Below are 5,110 nucleotides of genomic sequence, written 5' to 3' on the forward strand. Positions count from 1 at the left end.
TGGCTCCCCCCAGCTCGCCAGGCGGCGGCTCCGCCCTGCCAAACGCCTCCTCCGCCTCTCGCTCCCGGGGGCCTGGCGGAGGGGGCGGCGAGGAGGAGGAGCAGCAGCAGCAGCAGCAGCGGCGCGCCCGCCGGGCTGAGGAGCGCCCGGCTGGGAGCGGCGGCCCGGGGGGCTCGCCCGCCCGGCCGGGTAGCGCCGTGCCGCGGCCCCCCGCCCGGGCAGCGCCCGCCCCGCCCGCCGCATTCCCCGCATTGCAACAGCGAGCGGACAGACCGGCCGCCGCAACCGGCGCGGCCAGGGCGTGCGCCCCGGGAGCGGCCGTGCGCCAGGCGCGGCGGGGTCCCTTGCGCCGCTCCCACGTCCCCCGTGCTGCGCCTGGCCTGGCCTGGCCTGGCCTTGCCTTGCCTGGCCGCCGGGCGAGCCTCCGGGGGGGCTCCGGGGCGCAGGAGCTGCCGATGCCAACTCTGGGGGCTCGGACACGCCGAGGGAGGTCCGGGCGGCGCCCCAGCGGCTCCCGCCGCGGCTCTTCCTGGCGGAGACACCCGGGGCCCACCTCCCTCCCCGGGGGTGCCAGGCGCCTCTTCCAGCCACGCAGCAACCCTGCAAAGGGAGCGTGGCGAGCTGAAGGAAGATGTTTAGAAGTTGGAGCCAGGAGGCGAGCCGGAGGAGAGTCTTCCTGCTCCAACGCTGCGTTCACACGATGGGATGCCCGGGATAGCACGACAGCGGCGCGGTGCCCCCACAAGCCTCCTGCAACTGCGTGGGGGAGGCAGTCTCACGCGGCCCCCCCGATCCAGCGGTCGAATCTCACCCGTGGCCACAGGCCGCTTCTCCCTCCCGGGAAGACGCACAAACCCGTTTAAAGCTCTTGTCCAAACCGGCAGCCGGCAAGTCACCCGTGATCTGTGCGCACCTGCCCTTTTATCTGTCCCAGATGCCCCCCCCCCCCACGGCTCTTTCGGGTTTCTAGCATTGGGAGTGGGGAAACGGAACTCTCCCTCTTCCTGTTCCCTCCACACCGTGCATCGTTTCGGACACCACCTCCTCCCCCCCACGTGCCGCAGTCCCTGCAGTTGCTCACAGGGAGCTCCCCCCCCCCCACACCCCCCGCGATCATGCTGGCTGCCCTTTTCTGCATTTACTCCAACTCTTGAATACTCTTTTTTGAAAGTGTGGGTGACCAGAAATGCGCATATCGCAGGCTCAGGAGGTGGAAAGAATCCGCGGTTGCTTTCTGCACGTCAGATTTCAAACACACGATTGCATTTTCCAGTCCAAGACCCCGATGCAATCCTTCGAGGGCAGAAGAGGAAAGGGCTGGGAATCGGGGCGGGGAGCAAGAGGAATACAGAGCAGGGCAGCAAGGCGAGGACATTAAATGCCTCCAGCAGAAGGCGCCCTGCGCGGCCATGGTCCCCTGCGCCTAATCATACCGGGAACTGTCGGAACAAGAGGAGGAGAAGCCCTGTGCTGCGAGAACAGCTTTAAGACTCATGGGGGGATTCCTGCTCTGATCGGGAAGCCAGGTTGCGAGTCTTGCTGGCCAGGTACGCCTTCGATGTGCGAAGGTACGCCTACCCCGACAGTCCTTCCTCTTGCATCCGCCCGTTCGACCTCGCTGCGGGCGCATGAGAGGAACCCAAGCCCCTTCCCGCCCTCAGAGCGGTGCATGAAACCGCTGGGTTGTTATGTCTCGGATGGACTTCCTCTTCGTAGTCCCTCCAGGGCTACCGCCATGCTCCACCTCCTGTCCGATTGTCTGAACGCAGCGCAAGTGTTCTTTTGAGTGTACACCCCCAGTGGACTCCGGTTTTGTTTTGGTCAGAATCTTCTTTATTCTGAGGGGCGCGGGTTGGATAGAAAGGTACCCTCTGAGTTGCACCAACAGCTCATCTAGGCCAGCTGCCCCCGGACTCTGCGCCGCTGCCAGCCCACCATGGTGTGAGCACCGCCCGTGGGACCAACCCGAGAGAAAAAAAGCTCGCGTGAAAAATCCCAAGAGCACCCCGCTCACTCCTTCTAAAGCCATGGGACTTGCTGGCAGAAACAAGGTTGCTTAAATTTAAAATTGGAGGTAAGAGGGCGGTGCTGCAGGACCAGGGGTGCCTCCTTCCCCACGTGGCTGCCCGGACGGCTCAGAAATACCCCAAATAAATAAGAGGCAATGCAGACGCCGCCACCCCAAAAAGGGAGACAACAGAGGCTGTCCCTTCTCCTCCAGGAACACTTTTCCCGCCTTCCCCCATTCCTCCTCCCACACCTGAGCCAAACCACGCCCACGCAGGTGAGCCGCCCCCCACTGGCCTCGCCCCCTCTTGCAGCGCCGCCCCCTGTAAGCGCGGCCCCACTCCGGGTGCACCAATCCCCGCCAAGCAGGCGGGATTAAAAGCCGCTCGCCGCCCCCTTCCCCCCCCCCCCCCCCCCCAGGATTGCGAGGCGCCGTGTGCGCGCTGGCCCGCTGCCCGCAATAGGCTTACTTCCGAGTAGGCGCGCGTAGCTTGCACTGTACATGGGGGCTTCCCTTTGGAAGCAGCAAGCTTCCTTCTCCTAAAGCAGATCATTTTTGAACCATCGTGGATTTGCTTTGCTTGCCAGAGATACTGCCGTGGTGATATTGGGTAATGTGCGGCTTTTTCTCCTCTTGCAGGGAACCCAAAGCTGCTCGCAAAGTTTGTGTATTTATTTAAAATATTTCTATGCCGCCCCCATCGCCACAAAGCCTCGGGGCGGCTCACAATAGAAGTTCTCTCCTTCAATGGAGCCGCACAGCACCCTGTGAGGTAGGCTAGGCTGCAGGTCTCTCTCTCTCTCTCTCTCTCTCTCTCTCTCTCTCTCTCTCGGCCAAAGTCATCTAACAATTTTCATGACTGAGTGGGGACTAGACCTTGTATCTCAGAGTTTGGGCTAGTGCCTGGACCACTGCAATTGGGGATTAAATACAGCATATTATTCCTGTGTATGGGAGGCAAGCGTTGTTGAGGGGGGACTTTTAGTCAGTGGCCAAATCCCCTGAAATACGTAGTGGTCCCTTTTGTACTGCTTTAATTTGTAGTGGCAGCAGGGAGTTTTGGGGAGTGGCACTAGGATAGTAAATTCCCTATTTCTGAGCTGTGAAATTGGACGTATAAAATCTGGAGTACCACCAGATAAAGACCATGTAAGGTATTGAAAAAGCAAAGTAAAAACACAGCTAAAAACACCCCAAGCATGAGATAAACAGTGAAAGAGAGCAGTGCTATTACTCCTCAGTAGAAGTCCCAATAAACTGGAGATTATCTGAGATACCCACTTTGAAGTAAGGTTTTCTTACTCAATGTATTTGACAATATTTAATCTTTTGATGCTTTGCTGACTGGGCCATGCTGGGACTTGTAGGATTCTTTCCTGTCTGAATATACATCGAATGGTACCTTTAAATACTCTGTTTTGCCATGGTTTTTAACCGAGGTTTCCCCCTTTACTTTTGCTGTTTTTTGCATGGTTTTAGGCTGCATAGCTGACTGCCTGTAAACCCCTCTGAAAGGCTCCCTTTTTTGGCCTAGAGAATGGGATAAAAATATTTCAAACATATAAATATAACGTTTGGCTTTTACTGTCTTCATCTAGTTAAGACCTGGCCTGAAAAAGCAAACTGATAGGGAAGCATCATGCAAGAAGTTGAGCTTCAGAGTCAAAATGTGCAGAAAGTATTTGGTAGAGGAAAGTATTTATTCATTTGCTGTGAAGGAACTGCTCCAGAACATAATGGATTTCAATGGGATTTTAATTTTCCTCTTGTTTGTAGTGGTTAGAGCTTGGAACTCCAATCCCTTTACTGGGTGAACTTCATGGGCTGGCTTCTTTCTCTCTCTGCCTCAAAGGGTGGCTGTAAGAATACAACAGGGGAGAAATTCTATGCAGTGTCTCAGGCTAACCCCCCACCCTGATTATTTTGGGGATAAAATAAAGGGGAGAAACTTAGCTGGTCACGCTCCTGCAACTACCCTGCAAGGATGTTGTGAAGATATACCACTGGATGGAATCCCGGGTGAGTTGCTTTCTCACCACCTCACCCACCTCAAAGGGATAAAATGGAGAGACAAATCTTAGCCAGACACAGGACAACATGTTAATCCAGTGATTCCCAAAGCGGGAAGTGTGGGGGCAGCGGTTGTTTTAAATTTGCAGTAAAGCAGTAGACCTACTACAAAGAAGTGTGGGGAAACTAGGCTTGTCACCCAAGAAAGGGGGTGGGTGCTCAAATGGGGGCCACTTTGAAGGAGAGGTTTATTACCATAAACAAGAAAAAAGTTGCAAGCCTGTCTCTGCATATTGACTCAGGCCTCATGGAACTCCCTAGCACTTACTTCTGAGTAGACATGCATTACATGACACTGCAAACTGTGTGACCTCTTTATGGGCGAGTTCAAATCATGAGGACTAGAATCCGGGCATTGCGTTCGGGTTGGTATTTAACTGGGTTGTGTGCAGAGAAACACATTAGCGCTCTTGGTATTATCGCAGCGGATCTGCAATGAGGCGAAGGAGGCTTAGAGTGGCGTGCCCGGGTTACAGGCTGTCCGGGTAACATCTGAACGCGAGACACGTTTCTGAGACCGCCTCCCGCCTAGCAACCGCTGTTCCATCCAATTGGCCCAGCTCGGGAGGAATTTTTCGATTGGTCCGAAGTCAGGCGTCTCCTCCAATCAGCGGGAGCCACGGGACCCTCTTTCGCCTGTCCGGCGTTAAAGGACAACACAGCCCGGCGCTCGGCGGAGCGAACCATCGGGGGACGCGAGGAGGGGGGAGCGAGCGGAGAAAGACCAGGCGCGGGGAGGTCGGAAGAGCAGCGGAGCCTTTGAAAGGCTGGAAATGCTTTTGCGGGTCTTGCTGTCCACGCGGACGAATGGAGTCCCGGCCACGGAGCGGGGAGCGCGAGGCGACGCCCGCACGCCGAGGGGAGCGCTTGGTACAGCCGGAGCGGAAGTGAGGTGTCTGCCGAGTGTCGCGGCTTCCGGTTGGCGCAGGCGGAGGAGTTGGCGGCGCTGGTCGCGGGGGGCGCGCGGGCTGCCGGGGCTGGTGAGTGCGGGGCCGGGCCGGGCCGGGCCGCCGCCGGTGGGGAGCCGCGGGG

The 5,110-nt window shown here is 57.5% G+C and overlaps 1 protein-coding gene across 2 annotated transcripts in view; it reads left to right on the forward strand.

Moving 5' to 3' along the window:
* Window positions 1–4,963: 4,963 nt before the first annotated feature.
* The window catches only part of SYVN1 (synoviolin 1), a 20,620-nt gene continuing 20,473 nt past the window's right edge, over window positions 4,964–5,110 (forward strand). For both annotated transcript variants that reach the window (XR_006416525.1, XM_044448820.1), the window contains exon 1: window positions 4,964–5,058. The gene's annotated coding sequence lies outside the window, so the exon portion shown is untranslated. The remainder of the gene's footprint in view (window positions 5,059–5,110) is intronic.

The sequence above is a fragment of the Varanus komodoensis genome, unplaced genomic scaffold (genome assembly GCF_004798865.1).
Source record: "Varanus komodoensis strain SLA01 unplaced genomic scaffold, ASM479886v1 scaffold55, whole genome shotgun sequence".
Classification (NCBI taxonomy): domain Eukaryota; kingdom Metazoa; phylum Chordata; class Lepidosauria; order Squamata; family Varanidae; genus Varanus; species Varanus komodoensis.